Source organism: Manis pentadactyla, chromosome 12 (assembly GCF_030020395.1).
Source record: "Manis pentadactyla isolate mManPen7 chromosome 12, mManPen7.hap1, whole genome shotgun sequence".
Classification (NCBI taxonomy): domain Eukaryota; kingdom Metazoa; phylum Chordata; class Mammalia; order Pholidota; family Manidae; genus Manis; species Manis pentadactyla.
In genome coordinates, this window is record NC_080030.1 from 28,700,645 (window position 1) to 28,721,189 (window position 20,545).

At 46.0% G+C, this 20,545-nt stretch overlaps 2 long non-coding RNA genes across 2 annotated transcripts; both read left to right on the forward strand.

Annotated features, from left to right (window-relative positions):
- The first annotated feature begins 2,562 nt into the window (after positions 1–2,562).
- Positions 2,563–8,456, forward strand: LOC130679922 (uncharacterized). The gene is made up of 3 exons (XR_008992913.1): positions 2,563–2,745; positions 7,884–8,026; positions 8,301–8,456. It is a non-coding gene; the product is annotated as an uncharacterized LOC130679922 (long non-coding RNA).
- A 350-nt stretch (positions 8,457–8,806) lies between these two features.
- On the forward strand, positions 8,807–10,927 carry LOC130679929 (uncharacterized). Its single transcript, XR_008992924.1, has 3 exons — positions 8,807–8,896; positions 9,234–9,423; positions 9,516–10,927. It is a non-coding gene; the product is annotated as an uncharacterized LOC130679929 (long non-coding RNA).
- The last annotated feature ends 9,618 nt before the right edge of the window (positions 10,928–20,545 follow it).

The following is a 20,545-nucleotide window of genomic DNA, read 5'->3' on the forward strand; positions in this document are numbered from 1 at the left end:
TCTAAGATTTGTATTATTTCTTCTTTCAACATTATATAGAACTCACCAATGAAGTTTCTTCATGGAGGATTTTAAAACTATGATTTCAATTTCTTGTTAACAGATCTATTCAGGACTTCCAGTTTCCTCTTGTCAGTTTTGGTTATTTTCTTTCTAGGAATTTTCCCATTTCATTTACATTGTCCAATCTGTTGGCATAAAGTTGCTTGTAATTCTTTAAATTTTGTAGGGTCGGCACCGATGTCCCCTCCTACATTTCTGATTTTGTCAATTTGTGTCTCTTTTCTTTTTTCTTGGTCAGTTTAGCTAAAAGTAGTCAATATTGTTGATATCTTCTAAGAACCAACTTTTTATTTCCTTGATTTTCTTTGTTCTCCAGTTTTCTAGTTCATTCATTTCTGCTCTGATCTTTATTTCTTCTTATTGTTTCCTTTGGGTTTAATTTGCCTCCTTTTCTTTCTCTCTCTCTCTCTCTGTCTTCCTTCTTTCTTAAGATGGAAGCTTAAATTGTTGATTCGAGAACTTTATGCTTTTCTAAGTTCTACTTTAGTCCCAACCTATTACTTTTGATATATTATATTCTTATTTAATTTAGTTCAAAATATTTCTAATTTCCATTGTGATTTTATCTTTGACTAATGTGTTATTTATTTCTCAAAATTGAGGACTCCCCAAATGCTTTCTTTCTGACTTCTAATTTCATTCCTTCGTGGGTGAGAACATATTCTCAATGGTTTAAATCCTTTAAAACATACTGAAATTTGTTTATGGCCTGGTATATCCTGTAACCTGGAGAATGCTACATATGCTTTTGAAAAATATATATATTTGTCATTTTTAGGTAGAGTGTTCTACAAATGTCTGTCTGTCAAGCTGGTTGACAGTGTCGGTCAAGTCTTCTATATCCGTGCTGGCTTTGTGTTCAGCTGTTCTACAAGTGACTGAAAGTGGGGTGTTGAACCCTCTATCACTGAACAACCTGTCATTGTTGAGTTGTTTTTTTCTTTCAATTCTATCCACTTTGGCTTCAGATATTTTGAGGCTTTACTGTAACATACTGTTACACTTATAGCTGTTACATCTTCCTAATGTCTTTACCTTTGATCTCCAGAAATGTCCCTCTTTGTCTCTGATAATATATTTTTTAAATCTTAAAGTCTGTTTTGTCTGACAGTAATGCAGTCACTCTGGCTCTGATTGCTACCATTTGCACAGTCTGCCCTTTATATCATTTTACTTCCAATCTACTTGTGTTTTTTGTGTGACATGTGTCTCTTTCAAACAGTATCCATGGACTCCTGCTTTTTTTATCCATTCTGACCATCACTGCCTTTTGATTATTTTGTTTAGTCCATTTATATTTAACACAATTATTGATACAGTTGGATTTAGTTCTGCTATTTTGTTTCCTACATTTCATTAATAAAATCTGTTCTTCTTTTACTGCTTTTGTGCCAATGTTTTTAAGTGTGCTGTCCTGACTCCTCTGTGGCCTTAGTGCATTTTTGCTATTTCAGTGGTCACTCTACAGATTGCAATGTACATATTCATGTATACCATCCACTTTAGATTAATACTGCCTTAATTCTAATAAATCATAGTAATATTGCTCTCATGTATTTCAATTTCCTCCCTCTCCTTTGTGCTATTATTATCACATATCTTTATGTATCTTATAAACCCAACAATATATTTATACATATTTATACAGTCTTTATATTTACCCAGAGATGACATTACCCAGTGCTTTGCACTTCTTTCTGCAAATTCAAGTTATTATCCAATGTGAGGCCAACAGATCAGGAGATGATTGCCATTGAAAATATAATTTGTTCTACTCACAGATTTCAAGGCAGAGGGGCATGCTCTGTCATGCAGGACCACACGGGGAAGCTCCAGGGTCGGTCAGGTGGCAGAGAGCAAGGGGGAAATGTGGGCAAGAGCCTTTATTGTGGTTTCCATGGGAAAGACCGGGTGAGGTGTGGCAGGCAGAAGACTGACTAGTGTGAATGGTATCAAGGCTCTGGGGCGTCCCTGGTTGTCTAGTACCTGGCCCCAGGGTGACTAGGGCAGCTGGACAATTGCCTGGCATGGGTGTGAGAGGCTGATACAGGAGGTGGTTGGGGTGTGGGCTCTGGGCTGGTCAGCTTGCATATAAAAGGCACACTTGTAGGCAAGATGTTTGCTATTCCTCTGATTAACTAGCTCTGAGATGCAGTCCCTCCATGATGCAGTAAGGCCCCAAGATGTCAAATAACAGAAACTAGATAACATGGTTATTACACAATGTTCCTATCCTGCAGCCATTGCTGGTGTGCTTAAGGAAGGGCTGGGAAATGGGAGGAGAAAGAGATGCATCTCCAGCCATTAGTCAGGGGACAGGGTTCTGATGAAACTCCCCTTCTAACTCGATCTTCATCCCAACCATTCTCCTTCCTTCCCTCTGCAAGCCCTCCATTCAGCCTCATCTGCCACATTATATAAATAAGGAAATGAGACATAGAATTCATTGAGCCAATATCTCATCATGTTATTTCCCATGATCCAGTGTGGTGGGATTTTCCTGTTCAGTGTCAGGGAAGTGAGAACAAAGCTTCCCCACTCTGTTCTTCTCCATCATGGGGTTGAAGAGTGGGATGACTTGGACCTGATTCTGGGCTCATGGACAAGAAATTACCTTGCATTGGCTTCTCTGACCCAAAGGATGTCTGGGTGGCACAAAGCCGTAGCTGCCAGCTCTCAGAGGTGGGTAGAGATGCTAGTGTGGTTCCACTCCACCGGTAAGCGTCTGGAATTCCCTGATGTGTGCCCAGTGAGGAAACACACTTACAATGGAGAAAATGCTTAGTTCTGACCTCACACCTTTCCTTTCCATCTTAGGCCGCTACATTTATAGAAACATTGTTCTGTACAGGATGCTTGAGTACAGTGACTGACGCTGCATTGAAGCCAGGGTTCTGTGCACTGAGTTGCACTTCGAATAATTGTAAGGGGAAGGGATGTGGAAAGTACGGGGAGGAATGCTAGTGACACCTGAATGGGTGAAGGGGTGAGTAGTGGCATCAGCCATCTTAGGGCAGTGATTTTACAAAGAATTAGCTTAAATTCAGAGAGCCCAGCTGAGTGCACTTCATTATTCCAAGATTGGGATGGTGTGGGGCCTGGCAGGGGAAGGGGAGGGCTGGTCACGTGGAGAGGAGACTGTCCTGGGAAGAACAGCCCTGCACCAGGAGACGTTCTGGAGTTTATGGCTCAGGAGTCAAGTGGCGGTGGACAGGCTGCATCCCCACCAGAGGAGCCTCAGATGTCCATTGTCAAGCTGATGAACTGGGAGTAAAGAGAGAGGGGGGATGGTTATCCCTCCGATTCCCTACCAGCTCTGGTTTGTTTATGTCCTGGGAGCTCCACCAGCTGATCTTTCGCCTACAGACAATCACTTCTGCCTCAACACGAAGCATTACAACATCACTCCTCACCACGTTAAGTTTTCTGGAGGTCCTGAGCCCTTTCTGGTGAGCTTCAGTTAAATGCAGATGGTGAGAGAGAAACATGCTTTCTCCTTGTGAGAGTGGGAGCCTCCCGGAGGCCCCTGGGCAGGGCAGTATAAGGAGCTTTTCCTCCTTTATGAGGGGCCCCTTACTGGGTGGACGGACATGACCTGCCATCCTGGAGGGGCCATGGCCTCAGCGACTGTGGCTCTTTACCAGTGAGTTAGCGCAGAAGTACGGGCTCCCCCTCAGTTCCCTGTCCCAGGTCCCTCCTGCCCCTTCCGCACCAGCTTTCTTATCACAGCATGGTGACTTGGGGCAATGTGATTGTGTGGAATGGTCTTTCCTCTCCCGTCTGGCCTCTTTTCTGGGAAAGGCATGTACCAAGGCCAGGGTTAGGGAAGGTGGCTGGGTAGAGAAAGGTGCACAGACTTTTATGGCAGAGTGACTGTAGGTGGGCAGAGAAAGACTCCAGCTTTTTCCTAGGCTGAGGGGAAGGGCATCTAAAACAGTGGCTTTCAAACATGGCTGCCCATGGACTCGCCAGGGGAATTCAAAAAATATCACTACTTGGACCCATTCCTAGAAATTTGGATTTAATTGGTCTGGGGCATGACCAGGGCAGTAGGGATTTTAAAACCTCCCCAGGTGGCGCTCGTGTGCAGCCAGAGGTAAGGATAGTAGACTTGGGAGAGGGAGAGGGCAGGACTTGGAGGTTTTCTTGTTGTCTGGAGGGTGGTAACTGTGGGCCAGGAACAGATGTTATGCCAGATGACTGAGGTCTGTCGAGGTGAGTGGGAACAGGATAAAGAGCTCGCTGCAGCCCCTATACCTGGACCGTGGCTTGCAAGTAACACCTCGGACCTGAAGCAACGGCATGCCTCCCCTGGTTCCCAGTGCTTTGATGCCTGTGACGGGCTAAGAGTCAACCACACACCCAGCCTGCCACTCTCCCCTCGCACAATGGGCAAGTGGCCACTGTCACACCTTCTTCGTACTTGCTGGTGGCAAAACCTTGAAGTAAATGAGGAATAAAAGGGGAGTCTAGGGGCCCATCTTGTTTAATAAGAAACTAGTTTGAGTACGTACATGTTTGTTTGCAATCCTGGGATGTTTTTATACAGTTACCAGTCAGTTATAGTTATTGCATGTGTTGTACATGGTAAAGGTGAAAGAGAATACTAGAAAAGGAAAGTGTCCACTTTCCGTTCCCAGTGAGATTCTAGCGTACGCAGGGATATGAGATACACACAAGAGCAGTGGTGATGAGTCAACATAGTAAGTTGACAGATTATATGATGTTATTATAAACCCAACTTCTGGTGTAAGATTGGGGCCCAGATCTTTTCTGCAAATCGTGAAATTGGGGCTCAGAGCAGGAGGTTAGACCAAAATCAGCAGGGGGCTGTTGCCAGCCTGTCTTGGAACAGTTGAGAATGGCAGCCATGCCCACAGCCACTCTAAAGGAGCCGGTGTTTGCGGTGTGCACACGGGAACAGGTGGAGGGCAGCAAGAGCCCGAGATGGGGAGCAGGCGAGGCTGCTGTCAGGCCCAAGGGAATGCAGAGCTTGGCAGAGGGACCCAGGGAGGGAAAGGAAAGAAAACGGGAGATGAAAATCACAGGAACCGCTGAAGCCAAGGGTCCCAATGTCACCCCTCTCCCTGTGGGCAGGGAAATGTTGAACCAGCAGTCTCCAGTTAGGTGTGTTCAGGAGTCACCAGGGACCTGCCTGAATGAGATCTGATGTAGTAAGTCCGTGGTGGGGCCAGGCGCCCTGCATGTCCTCTTTGGTTTTGTTTTATTTTTCATTTAATTTTATGGAGATATAATTTTCACATAACATTGTGTAAATAAAAGGTGCACAGGGCGTTGATTTGATACATGTACATATTTGAGCAGGATTACCACTGTGGCTTTAGCTAACACCTCTTTGAGGTCACATAATTATCACTCTTTTTTGTGGTGAGAACACTTAAGATCAGTCCCTTAGCAGCTCTGAGGTTCACACCACACTACTGTTGGCTACAATCGCCACCTGCTACTCTGCATGTCTGACAAGCTCCCAGGTGACACCCGTGCTCTGGGGCATGGCCCACACTCTGCACAGGGGGAGATGGCTGTGCACAGCTGGGACCCATCCTCCGAGCCTCTGACACTCTCATCCATGCTCTCCCCTCCATCACTTTTGCATACACACACTCACAACAAGAATCATGAGACACAGGTGACGTGAGGAGGAGTGTGGACAGATGGGAAGCTGGGAGGCAGGCAGCTGAGGAGCTCCTGTGGCAGAAGGAAGAGAAGGACCAGAATGTGGGGTTTGCCGACTCTCTTCTCTCCATGCCCCAGTTTCCACCTCTGCAAAATGGAGATACTATTAGTCCTTAGCTCATTGGACTATTGTACTCATTACACTCACTGGTAAATGAATAGTACCTCAGAATATTAGCAGTTTTATTGCAGATATTAACCCTGTGGCTGGCTGTGAACCCTCACATGCATCATGCACTCACTCAGCAGGTGCTTACAGAGCGTGGGATGCCCAGTCCTGGCTGGTCCCTGAGCAGAAGGTCTGGCTTGACCAAACCTCATTCATGTTGAGATGAATGAACTCGTTGTTCTCTGTGCTAAGAGTCTGGAACACCCCTAAGAGGGGCGACAGGGGAAAGGCATCACTGTAAGGACAGTTCCTTCAATGGGTTTAACTATTTCCCCATGACCTCGGGCCTTCCGTGAAGCCTATGGAGAAGCTACTCCACCTGGTAGTGAACAGGAGCCTTTCGGTGGCACATGCTGTCATCTACAGTGTCAGCCAGCCAGCCAGCTCCTGCATGCAAAACATTTCCCCTGCCTTAACTTCTGCAGGGCTACAGATCCCCTGGACCCCATGGAGCTTTTCTCCAGAAAAAAGCACATATACGTTGTGGGGAAAATGGAAGTTCCTACAGCCAGGACCCTCCCCTGACCCTAAACTACTTGACGATGTAATTGGCCTGCTGCTTCCACATCCGTTGGTAATAAGCTCTCATTGACTGAGTCGCTATGTAAAGAGCCCCGTCCAGTGCTCTGGGCAGAGGTAAAGGAGGATTAGGGACCTCAGACTGCTAGATGCGCACATTATTCTAGTGCTCGACCTACCGGGAGAATAAAGCTAGGTGTAAATCCTTTTACCCCGAGAATGTTTGGTTGTCATTTCTCAGTCCCACCAAATTCATAGCGAACTTGCCCGGGGCTGAAACCCTCAGGTGAGACATACAGAAAGTTATGCATGAGTCTTGCGCTGTTCAGTCTCTCCTCAGGAGAAGGTGAGCATTGCAGGGGCTCCCTCAGGGAGGAGCGGAGAGGGTGGGAGAGGGGGCGTCTGTGCTGGATGCCCCACCCAGAGCCCTGAATACTCTGAGAAAGCTGCTTCCCTCTCCAGGCTTCCACCTCTCCATCCAGCCAGTCAGCCCTGGCTTCACCTTACAGTCGTTCAGGGGGCTTTAAAAACACCACAGAAAGGCAGAGGGTGCTGTCACCAAACAAAAGGGATAGGACCCAATGACCAAAGGCACTGTGTGCATCCTGAGACAACCAAGCAAATGTAAAAAGATGGCCCTGGGAATTTCAGCATGGACCAGGTCTCAGGTGATGTTGAGGACTTACTGAGAATTTTGTTAGGTGTGCAAATGGTACGACTATTATGCTAAAAACAAGTGTATCTGTTAGAGATATTTACAGATGAAAGGACTGGATTTCTGAGATCTGTTATTAAAATATTCAGAAAAAATAGTATGTGTTAGGGGAATATATGGAAAAGATTAGCAAAATGCTAATTGTTCTGCTGGGTGTAAAGCACAGAGCACCTGGGGCCTGGTCCATGCTGAAATTCCCAGGGCCATCTTTTTACATTTGCTTGGTTGTCTCAGGATGCACGCACTGCCTTTGGTCATTGGGTCCTATCCCTTTTGTTTGGTGACAGCACCCTCTGCCTTTCTGTGGTGCTGTGTGCACCCCCTGATTCTGGTTTGACTGGTCCACTGTGCAGCCTGATCATTGGAAAGTTTTAAAGCTCTGACAGGAATTTTAATGTGTGGCAAAGTTTGAGAAGACGGTGCTGGGCTCAGGGGGGATTGATTTTGTTCTTTATATTTTAGTGTATGATTAAAACTTTCTAGAATAAAAAGTTTAAATAATCTTGGGGCAGAGCTCTAGTCTTGGTTTAAAAGTTCTCCAGGTGGTGAATCTAGCGTGAGGATCCCAGAGTGGATGACGTTAAGCCTGACGTGCCATTTCCCTAATATCCTTGGGTTGTCAGAGCAGGCTGTGTGGAAAGGCTTGGGCTGGACGGGACTCGGGAAGGAAACGGGTGGGTGAGAGAGAGAAGCTAACAAATCTCATTACTTCTGGGTCAGTTTTGATCACTCTTTACGTCAAACAAGCGACCACCTCTCAGGAGGGTCTTTCTGAAGCGCAGCTCTCACAAGCTACTGGGCAGCAGCAGAGGAAGCCCAGCGTGTCGGATCTGCTCACCTCTCAAATCATCACCGGTCAGCAGGTAGGCCTTGCTGGGCCCCCTAGTCCAGCTCCCCAGAGTTCACAGGTGTGGTGGAGGCTGGCTGCAAACAATCTTGCCGTCTGAGGGTCCTACGGGAAATGGAGGGAGCTCTTGCCCTGGGGCCAGCAGCAGGGACTGGCCTGGGCTTCGCAGGCCTTTAAGTCACCCGGCAAACACACGGTGGGAACTGCCAAACAGGACTGGCTCCGTAATTTGTGGAGCCCAGTGCAAAATGGAAATGTTTTTTTCTTTAAATAATTCAAAAATTATTAAGATTCCAGATGGCAACACAGGAGCATGAGGCCCAGCTAGGCATCCCTGGGGCCCTGGCGCCCCCGCAGCGGCCGCCCCGGAACCGAGCCGCGGGCTGGACGCACTTCAGCCAGCCCCGACCTCGTGACAATATGATGGTGACCAGCGGACTCTGGAACGGCCCATCCTCCCTCTCTGGCTTCTCTTGGGTAAGGAATCTCGTTTGAGAGAACCGGTCCGCTTTCAGGGCTCCCCAAATACTCAGGGCAGGTGGGAGGGCAGCGAAAGGATCCGCTCCCCACTCTCCGGGCTGCGGGACCTGACCCACCCAGCCCTGCCCAGTGTGCGCGGGAGGTCTCCCGCCGACCCGTGCAAATGGCTGGGGGCCGCCTCAGGCCTGCACCCCGGCTGACCGCCAGCACCGCCCGGGTCAGAGCACGGCGCCTTGGGCCTGTCTTAGCCACGGTTTTCTGCTTGCTGCTTGTCACAGGTGCCTGGAAGGAGCCGGAGGGGAGGGAGGAGGCATCTCCCCTGGGCCCAGACCAGGCGGTTGAGGACGTCGTGGAAGCCCAGCTGGGGCTCCTGGTCCTCATCCCTGAGGACAATGGGCTGCAGGAGGTGACCACTCAGATCCGGCGGGGTGGGGGGGGTGTGGTGCCCCTGCCAGGGCTGTCTCAGGGGGATGGCTGCGGGGCCGAGGGGACGGGGCAAGGGGTCGCCGGTGGGCTTGCTCTGGGGCGCAGAGCTGGTGGTGGGGGGGCGTGGACGGGTCAGAGGAGGCAGCCCCATGGTGAGGTGCGGGCCAGCGACGGGACCCCCACTCGGGCTCCCTCCTCTGCAGGGCCTCCACTGCCATGGGCAGGGGTGGGGGTGGGTGTCAACTCCAGACCCCAGCTTCCCTCCCAAAGCTTTGCTCTTTTCAGGTAGGTCATTAACCCAGAGCCTCTGCACTCAGATTCAAGTCTGGTTTCCAGCCCAACCGCCTGCAAGCACCTCTCCAACACCCTGCGCGCTTTCCACACGTTTCTTTCACTTATGACCTCCTGGCTCCTGAGGCAGGGATGGCTGTCCGGCCACCAACATCTGCCCACCAGACTGGGGCCAGGGGCTGCACCCCGTCCCCCCGAACCACGGAGGGGGGCGGGGTAAGCACTGACGTGTGTTACTTCTGTCAAGGCCTTCAGCAAGTGGGGAGGTCTTCTCAGTCCTTTTTCCCGCCTCTGCTGGCTTCCTGCAGGTAACCCTGTGGGTCTGGGGGTGCTGGAGCCGCACACCGGAAGGAGCCCTGAATCACCGCACGGAGGTCCCCCGGGGGTGACAGCCCTCCTGCTACACTGTTACGAGTGAGAAAGAAATGTTACTGTGTTTGAGTTATTTATTGCAGTGGCTGGTGCTGGCCTGTCCCTTGGTGTTCCCTATGCTGTGAAGTGCAGAGCCGATGTGACATTTCTAAAATGATGTCAGATCAGCGGTTGGGCGGGAGGTTGTCAAAAAATAGTGGAGCTTGATAATAGATACGCATGTTATGAATGCAATATATTGGGTTTCAAAGGCAACGACTTCCAGTTTGTGAGTGGGGTCTGTGTCCTTGTGTTTTGGCCTTCTGCCCTACTGTGGGAGTTCATCATCATCTTCATTGCCTGTGGCTTACTACTAGTGAGTGTTAGTGTTTCTTGAGGGCTCAATTTCCTTTGGTACCCCATGGAAAATTCCTATTTTCTAATTATGTCATAACTCTAACTTGGCCAATAAATTGTCTTAGCCCATTATCTTAGAAAACACATTGTAAAATCTCCTGGTAGAAACTTTTTCTCTCATATTTCTTCTTCAGGAGAAAATATCTTTTCTTTGAAAAAGCACAAAAACCTCTCATGAACTAGTTTCCCATTTATGTTTTCATTAATTCATACTGACTCCCAAAACTTCTCCAAAGGTGGAAAGGTTCTTACCTGTAATAAGAGGTACCTATGCCCTCCATATATACATACATGGTGGCATACATATTATTCAGTCCTGTCTACTAGACCTTCTAGTTTTACTATTGCCAGCTGTTTCAAGTATCTCTCAATTTATTTAAAAAATTTTATTGAACACATTATTATCTGGACACTATCCTTGGATTCACTTTGCAGTTTGTCTGTATCTAAATCCTGTCTCCCAGTCCTCCTCCTTTTGAAGTTCCTAACCAAAGGAGCTGGATGCATCAATATGCCAACACAATTAACTAAAAAACCAAGGTTTTTAGTTGTTTGACTATGATCTCACATGGTCATAGCAATACAGTTATTTTAAAAACGTCAAGCAGAAACATCTATTTGCTGAAGTTCACAAAATTCCTATGGTCCCTTTCTCCAACTGAAGCAGTAGGGGGATCATAGTCTGGCGGACAATGTACTGAATGCAGGGTCATGTGATCAGATTATCAGGGCCTGAAAAATTACCCTCTGATGTTGGGCAAATCAATTAATGTCCCAACTCTACGATTTTATTTATAAATAAAAGGCATAATAGTATTTTCATCCAGATGTATTACTATAAAACAATAGTAACAAAAACTAACAATTCTCCAGCTGTTATATATCAGAAACTTAACTTGCAATTTTGCATAGGTTTTCCTAATTAATTCTGAAATCAGATCAACACGTATAGACCATTCTAATTTCCATTTCGCAGGTACAGAAAATGATGTAAAAAGAAGTTAAGCTACTTACCCAACATCTTAAAGCTATTAAGTCTAATAAGTCTGATTTTTAACCCAAATAATCTAACTCTAAACCTCACTCTCTCAATCATCACATATAGTCATATGTAAAGTTGCTTTGAAAACTACAAAAGTAGTATTTGAATGTTGCATTTTGTATTTTTTTGTTTGTTTGTTTTTGATAGGGCATCTCTCATATTTATTGATCAAATGGTTGCTAACAACAATAAAAGTCTGTATAGGGGAGTCAATGCACAATCATTAATCCACCCCAAGCCTAATTCTCGTCAGTCTCCAATCTTCTGAAGCATAATGAACAAGTTCTTACATGGTGGACAAATTCTTACATAGTGAATAAGTTCTTACATGGTGAACAGTACAAGGGCAGTCATCACAGAAACTTTTGGTTTTGATCACGCATTATGAACTATAAACGATCAGGTCAAATATGAATATTTGTTTGATTTTTATACTTGATTTATATGTGGATCCCACATTTCTCCCTTTATTATTATTATTATTATTATTATTATTATTTTTAATAAAATGCTGAAGTGGTAGGTAGATGCAAGATAAAGGTAGAAAACATAGTTTAGTGTTGTAAGAGAGCAAATGTAGATGATCAGGTGTGTGCCTGTAGCCTATGTGTTAATCCAAGCTAGACAAGGGCAATAAAACATCCACGTATGCAGAAGATTTCTCTCAGAACAGGAGGGGTGAGGTTCTAAGCCTCACCTCTGTTGATCCCCAATTTCTCACCTGATAGCCCCCCTGCGACTGTGCCTGTCTTAGGTTGTTCCTCCCTTGAGGAATCTTACCCGTCTCTGGCTAACCAGTCATCTTCCAGGGCCATACAGGGAAATGTAAAGTTGGTAAGTGAGAGAGAAGCCATATTGTTCGAAAAGGTTAGCTTTTTACTTCTTTGCAGATTTATGCCCTGTAGCTTCTATGCCCAGCATTTGTCTTGAGGTATCTTTACCACTTGGAGGAATTATGATACTCGGTAAATTTGATATGAGGCACGAATTCTATTTAAGGGTTGTAATTAGGAAGGGAGAAGAAAAGCTATAGAAGTAGCAGGCGGAAGAAAACATGGGAAGATTGATTATTTCTTTGACATATCTTCTTGTAGAGTAAATTAAGCATGTATAGATTTTAAACTACTAATTAAATTGCGCACACACATTAACATAATAGGAATACAGTTACATAACCAAAGCATACCTGTAATTACCAGCCATCTCCAGTGAAACCAAGAAAACCAGTTAGGCACCTTAGGCATTTGTGAAAACTTATCTATGATATGGTGGATATTGTCCAACTGAACTTGAACAGTCTGAGAGAAATCAGACAAATTAAAACAACCCATTCCTGGGGACTGTTCACATGCCATATGTTCTTTTAACAGTAGATAGTCTGTAGTTGTAAGATTTTGGAGCGCTACAACTTGCACTTCTCCTAATTCTTGGTTGAGTTCCGACAGTATAGATCCAGTCAAATTTGTTGTTTTACTGTATGCACAGGCCAGCTTAGATATCTCCTTCCTCATTCCCATGGCAAGTCCAGGAACTGGTGGGATGAGTGCATCTACAGCTGTAGCAGCGCCTGGATCTTTGTTGAGGTTTTTTGATGCTCATCTTCTGGCATGAGTCTTCCAGAGAGTGCTGATGTTGGAAGTTCTTCTTCATATTGTATCTTAGTTCATTTTCTGGGTAGCCAAATTGGGCTTTGATCCTCTGTATAAACACAAACAGACCCTTTGCCCACACTTTGATATGCCCTTTATACCATTGTGTAGAACTCATTGGAGGTCACCACACAGGAAATGCTTTTTTTTTTTAAGAGAAAGGAATATTATCAGAAAAATGTACCTCCATAGCCGATCTTCTGACACCCTTTAAGTGATCAAAATTAAGGATATTTAAAGCATGCATTAATCGTTGATTTACAGTTAGTTTTATCCTATCAGGGAGTAATCCCCCTTTTCTTTCTTTCTTTCTTTCTTTTTTTTTGTTATCATTAATCTATACATACATGAAGAATATTATGTTTACTAGGCTCTCCCCTATACCAGGTCCCCCCTATAAACCTCTTTACAGTCACTGTCCATCAGCATAGCAAAATATTGTAGAATCACTACTTGCCTTCTCTGTGTTGTACAGCCCACCCCTTTCTCCCACCCCCCCATGCATGCTAATCTTAATACCCCCCTTCTTCTTCCCTCCCCTTGTGCCTCCCTACCCACCCATCCTCCCCAGTCCCTTTCCCTTTGGTACCTGTTAGTCCATTCTTGGGTTCGGTGATTCCACTGCTGTTTTGTTCCTTCAGTTTTTCCTTTGTTCTTATACTCCACAGATGAGTGAAATCATTTGGTATTTCTCTTTCTCCGCTTGGCTTATTTCACTGAGCATAATACCCTCCAGCTCCATCCATGCTGCTGCAAATGGTAGGATTTGCCCTCTTCTTATGGCTGAGTAGTATTCCATTGTGTATATGTACCACATCTTCTTTATCCATTCATCTACGGATGGACATTTAGGTTGCTTCCAATTCTTGGCTATTGTAAATAGTGCTGCGATAAACATAGGGGTGCATCTGTCTTTCTCAAACTTGATTGCTGTGTTCTTAGGGTAAATTCCTAGGAGTGGAATTCCTGGGTCAAATGGTAAGTCTGTTTTGAGCATTTTGATGAACCTCCGTACTGCTTTCCACAATGGTTGAACTAATTTACATTCCCACCAGCAGTGTAGGAGGGTTCCCTTTTCTCCACAACCTCACCAACATTTGTTGTTGTTTGTCTTTTGGATGTTGGCCATCCTAACTGGTGTGAGGTGATATCTCATTGTGGTTTTAATTTGCATTTCTGTGATGATTAGTGATGTGGAGTCTGTTGGCCACCTGAATTTCTTCTTTAGAGAACTGTCTATTCAGCTCCTCTGCCCATTTTTTAATTGGATTGTTTGCTTTTTGTTTGTTGAGGTGTGTGAGCTCTTTATATATTTTGGATGTCAGCCTTTTATTGGATCTGTCATTTATTAATATATTCTCCTATACTGTAGGATACCTTTTTGTTCTACTGATTGATGTCCTTTGCTGTACAGAAGCTTTTCAGCTTGATATAGTCCCATTTTTTCATTTTTGCTTTTGTTTCCCTTGCCCAGGAAGATATGTTCATGAAGAAGTCACTCATGCTTATGTCTAAGAGATTTTTGCCTATGTTTTTTTCTAAGAGTTTTAAAGTTTCATGACTTACATTCAAGTCTTTGATCCATTTTGAATTTACTTTTGTGTATGGGGTTAGACAGTGATCCAGTTTCATTCTCTTACATGTAGCTGTCCAGTTTTTGCCAGCACCATCTGTTCAAGAGACTGTCATTTCCCCAGTGTACGTCCATGGCCCCTTTATCATATATTAATTGACCATATATGTTTGGGTTAATGTCTGGATTCTCTATTCTGTTCCACTGGTCTGTGGCTCTGTTCTTGTGCCCGTACCAAATTGTCTTGATTACTGTGGCTTTGTAGTAGAGCTTGAAGTTGGGGAGTGAGACCCCCCCCCACTTTATTCTTCCTTCTCATGATTGTTTTGGCTATTCAGGGTCTTTGGTGTTTCCATATGAATTTTAGAACTATTTGTTCCAGTTTGTTGAAGAATGCTCTTGGTAATTTGATAGGGATTGCATCAAATCTGTATATTGCTTTGGGCAGGATGGCCATTTTGACGATATTAATTCTTCCTAGCCACGAGCATGGGATGAGTTTCCATTTGTTAGTGTCCTCTTTAATTTCTCTTAAGAGTGTCTTATAGTTTTCAGGGTATAGGTCTTTCACTTCCTTGGTTAGGTTTATTCCTAGGTATTTTTTTATGCTATTGTGAATGGAATTGTTTTCCTGATTTCTCTTTCTATTAGTTCATTGTTAGTGTATAGGAAAGTCACAGATTTCTGTGTGTTAATTTTGTATCCTCCAACTTTGCTGAATTCCGATATTAGTTCTAGTAGTTTGAGATTGGAGTCTTTAGGGTTTTTTTTATGTACAATATCATTTCATCTGCAAATAGTGACAGTTTAACTTCTTTATCAATTTGGATTCCTTGTATTTCTTTGTTTTGTCTAATTGCTGTGGCTAGGACTTCCAGTCCTTTTTGAATAACAGTGGGGAGAGTGGGCATCCCTGTCTTGTTCCCGATCTCAGAGGAAAAGTTTTCAGCATCTCACTATTCAGTATGATGTTGGCTGTGGGTTTATCATATATGGCCTTTATTATGTTGAGGTACTTGCCCTCTATGCCCATTTTGTTGAGAGTTTGCTGGGTCTGCATGCTAAGTTAGTTGCTCAGTTTGCAAAATCACCTCATCAGATCTGAAGGAGGAAAAACAGCACATAGGCCTGGGCCTTTTAGTATGCTTAAGTGAATTTTATGCATGGTTACAAATGGTTAGCATAATAAAACATATGCTGCTCTTCTTTATCTAGGGAACATTAACTGATCTCACTGAAGAATGATTCTAGAGCTTAATGTTTAACATAGAGTTTTAGTAGGGGGGTTTCCTTGCATGTAGTTACATTGCTCTGACTGCAAATATCTTGCCCTGCCCCCTCCAGAGGCCCTCACCCTACTCTGACTACATCTATGGTCCCTGTCTCACAGTCACCATGATTCTGAAGCTGAGGAGATTCTACTCCTTTTAAAAGTTCTGGCTTAAGCCAAATATTTACAGTTTTTCCTTATACACCAAGTGCTGGACTAAGTCCCACAAGTAGTGTGGAGAGGTTGGGGTTCCTATTGTGAGAAACACACTCACTGGCCCATATTCAATAAGTGGACATGGAGACAAAGAGAACAGTGGAGCGAGGCTTTAATGACCGTCTTGCAAGATCGGGTGTCTGGTGGGCAGGCACACCTGGGGAGTTTGGTGCCAGTAATTTATCTCCTAGTGCACGAGTCCCTCCCCTGGTTCCTCATTGGCTGAGTACTACAGGGTTCACATTCTTCCCAGATGTCGTCTAAGCCAGTCATATCTTTCCCTTACATTTGTCTAATCTTACTGGTAGGTTTAAAAAACTCCAACAGGTATCGCCAGGCCCTTATCAATTCCCCCGCCCCCACTCTCAGCCCGAGCAGCTTCCACCACGTGGCCCTTTGTTAATACCTTACTGTTAAAGTGCTTAAACATCCTAGTGGGAATAAATCACATTTAGGTTTTATACTCTTTCCTAACACTATGGCCAGGATCCTCACTGAACCTAAACCACCTCATCATATAACTGGCCTGTTGCTAGGCTACGGCTTCCACACCTTTAGGCAATAAGCTATTAGAGTCCTATTCTACCTATAGGACTGCTATAGATAGAGGAGCAACACCTGGTAAATAGCAGAGACCCAGGAAAGCTGGGAGTATGATTCCGTTTGATTCGAGGCCTGAGAAACAGGGGAACCAATGAAATACTGTTTATTCTGCTATATAGGGAGCTTGGCCCAGTGCTCTGGGTGGAGGCAGAGACACTAGTGCTCGACCTACCACCAGAGAACAAGCTGGGTAATAACCCCTTTCACCCCAAAGAATGTTTTGCTGTCAATTTCTTTGGTCACATTGAATCCATAGTGAACTTGCCTGGGGCTGAAATCTATTAGCAAGACAATTGGCAAAGTGGGCAGTGTTCACTCTTGACCAGGGAAAAAGACAGGCTGCCCTTATGGGAGGGGTGCTTCAGTGGGCTGCCCCTGTGAATGGGGAGACAGTGGATCATCCCCCAATGGGTATGTGGTCTAAGGTGGCTTACCTCCTAGAGGACTTGGCCCCACCCCAGGACTGGAGGCAAGTGGAAGTGACACCTGAGGCAGTAGGGGTGGCTCTTGGTATAGTAAGCAGATCCTTTGAGAAGAAGCATAGTGCCCGGGAGGCAGTGGGGACTGTGGGTTGGCTGCTTCTCACAGTATTAAAAAGGTCTACAGAGGAGAACCAAGAAATGGCGGCATGAGAATGCGAGCTGCAAAACTCTGGATTCCCTGAAGAAGGAGATGGCCTTGATGTGGGAGGGGGCAGCACAAGACCACCAGCAGCAAGGTGCCAGGTGTTCTGAAGGAGGAAGAGGCATCAAGGAGAAAGATGAGCTCCTGAAGGAAGCACAGGCAGAGGTGGCACAAGAATGTCAGCTGCAAAGTATTGAGCTGAAGGTAAGAGACCTTCTGAAGACTGAGCTGGCATTGTTGCAAGGCACTGTAGCAGAGGAGGCACTCAGGTGAGGGGAGAGAAAGGTGCCATCAGCCCCAGAAACAGAGGAGCTGGGGAAGGATGAAGGGGTGGTGCCGGAGGCACTGGCCCCTCCTGTATTGAAAGCATGCCTAGTGTTTGTAAAGAAAATAAAGACCCAGCAGCTGAAAGTTCCCCAAGGAGAGGAGCAGCCCCCTTCCCAGGTCGTGGAGCACTCTACGGTCCGCCCCTACACTCAGGCTGAGCTGGTGGATTTGGGCTCCCGGTTTAGGCAGAAGCCCTCTGAGCCAATATCAGCTTGGTTCTTGCGTCTGCGGGACTTTGGGGTGGATGGAATTGTCCTTTGGGATCAGAGATGAGAAAGCTGTGTTCCCTGACAGTGCAGCCTGCCTTGAGGCAGCAATTACAAAATGCACATCAGACCCCAGGGAGTCACTCCCTCCTTGATTGGCTTATGGCTGCACTTCGTGCTGTGTGGCCCAATCCGGGTGACCTACCATCCTCTCCTGTTAGATGGCAGACATATGCTGAGCTCCAACAGGTGCTATGAGAGCTAGGCATAAGAAATGCCATCTATAGTCCAGAGAATTATAACCCAGATGAAGAGATTTTCACTACTGGGATGAGAAATATTGTACTTCAAACGGCTCCTACATCCCTCTTTGGGTCTCTAGTGGCCATTCTTTCCCCTCACTTAGGGCAGCCCATAAGCAAGGTGACACGTACAGTAGCAGACTTAGGAGGGGCAGAAGCAATGAGAATCCAGAAAGATATAAGACCTGTTACTCACAAGAAGACTTTACAGGGCCCCATGAAGGTTACAGGGACCCAGATGTGGGTTGATTTAATACAGGCAGGAGAGATGGAAGGAAATTAGATGGAAAGTCCAGTAGGATCTTACTAGAGCTATGGCATCAGCTGAAACCAGAGCAGCAGTTCCAGCCATTAAGACCAAAGAGGCAGAAGTCAGAGACAGAGCCGCGAGTCCAGCCTGTGTGTTTGCAAGACTTCCTGCTGGAGAGTGAGTCAACCTCACTTGAGCCCACACAGGAAGGTGATTGGGGAACATGGTTTGACTGAGGGAAAGGTTAAGGTACCTGCCCTGAGGGACCAGGGGGGGACCAGAGGCCACATGTTGAAATAGCTATCCATTGGTCCCCAGTGAACATACAACATGTCCTGGCTCTGGTGGACACAGGGGCTGAATGTTCACTGATTCATAGTAACCCTGAGTGGTTCCCCGGGACCCCCACTATCATAGATGGATATGGGGGGAAGGCTATCAGGGTGAAAAAAGCCCAAGTCCCTTTGGGAATAGGGCATCTACCTCCAAAAGTGTATACTGTGTATATATCTCCTATTCCTGAGTATATTTTGGGGATTGATATCCTGCAGGGTCTATGGTTGCAGACCACTGCAGGTGAGTTCAGACTAAGAGTATGTGTGGTGAAGGCAGTTCTGAGGGGACATGCGAGGCACCCACCCATAGCTTTGCCTGTGCCTTGGCGGGTGACTAATACCAAACAATACAAACTGCCTGGAGGGCATAAAGAGATTGAGAAACTTTCCAGGAGCTGGAAAAGGTGGGTATTATAAACCCCACCCATAGTCCTTTCAATTCCCCAGTGTGGTCAGTAAAAAAGCCAGATGGCTCCTGGATTACAGAGAATTGAATAAAGTCATACCCCCTATGCATGCTGCTGTCCCCTCTATTGCAGGCTTGATGGATACCCTCAGCCATGAAGTAGGAACATACCATTATGTGGTAGATCCTGCTAATGCCGTCTTTTCCATTGACATAGAGCAGGAAAGTCAGGAACAGTTTGCCTTCACGTGGGAAGGACGGCAATGAACTTTCACCATCCTTCCACAGGGATTCCTCCACAGTCCCACCATCTGTCATGGACTTGTAGCCCAGGACTTGGCTACATGGGAGAAAATGCCAATGGTGTGGCTGTACCATTAGATTAATGATGTCATGCTCATGTCCAATTCTCTTTCAGATCTAGAAGGTGCAGCACCTAGATTGCTGCAACATTTACAGGAGAAAGGATGGGCTGTGAACAGCACCAAGGTTCAGGGTCCTGGTTTGTCTGTAAAATTCTTAGGGGTCGTCTGGTCCAGTAAGAGCAAAGTTACACCAGAAGCAGTTACAGACAAAGTCCAGGCCTTTCCTACCCCCACAACTGTAGCACTGCTACAGGAGTTTCTGGGTCTTCTAGGCTACAGGAGAGTGTTTGTACTGTACTTGGCACAAATTCTGAAGCCCTTATACCAGTTGGTATGAAAGGGCGTCAGGTGGGACTGGGATGAGACGTGCATCTGCCTTTACTACAGCAAAACGGGCAGTCAAGGCAGTGCAGGCCTTGAGTGTGATAGACCTGTCAAGACCCTGTGAACTGGAAGTTCATGTCACTAAAGATGGTTATGGCTGGGGTCTCTGGCAGTGGCTTGAATGAACTCGCCAACCTGTTGGATTCTGGTCACAACTCTGGAAAGGGACAGAGGTATGATATACTTTGGTAGAAAAACAACTGGCTGCTGTGTATCACGCCTTGCTGGCTACACAACCCATCACTGGAATAGCCCTGATAAAGGTAATAACCACCTATTCCATCTTGCGGTGGTTATGAGATTCGACCCAAAAGCCAAGGAGTGGTGTGGCATAAACACCCACACTAGCCAAATGGGATGCTTACCTACAGCAGCATAGTGCCCTCTCTAGTAGCCCCTTGAGTGAAGAACTCCAATGCTCGTTGAGTCCAGTGACATATACTAGTGAAAAGCAGGAAGAACTTGCTTTTGAACCATTAGTAGCAGAGAGTCCCTATCGGGAGGGAAGAGCCCCTATACCCGAAGATGCATGGTACACAGATGGCTCCAGTGTGGGCAGCCCCCAAAATGGAGGGCCATAGCTTTCCATCCTAAGATTGAGACAATATGGATGGAAGATGGTGAAAGGAAGAGAAGGCAATAGGCAGAGTTGCGGGCTGTGTGGCTTGTGATCAGCAAGGAGCCCTCCCCTATAGTTGCCTGCACTGACAGCTGGGCTGTCTATCGGGGCTTGACCCTGTGGCTACCAACCTGGTACCATGCCAACTGGCTGGTTGGTCACTGACCCCTTTGGGGGCAATAATTATGGCAAGACTTATGGGCCTGTGGTCAGATTAAAATAATTATAGTATACCATGTGACAGGTCATTTGCCACTGGCATCCCCGGGAAATGATGATCAGCATTTGTTGCATGCAGGGCAAAAGACAATGTGGGCTGTAGCCCATCGGTGGGGCTTGCCTTGACCTTCAAAGAAGTTAGTTGAGCCTGGTAGGAGTGTGTCATGTGCTCCAAAAGGG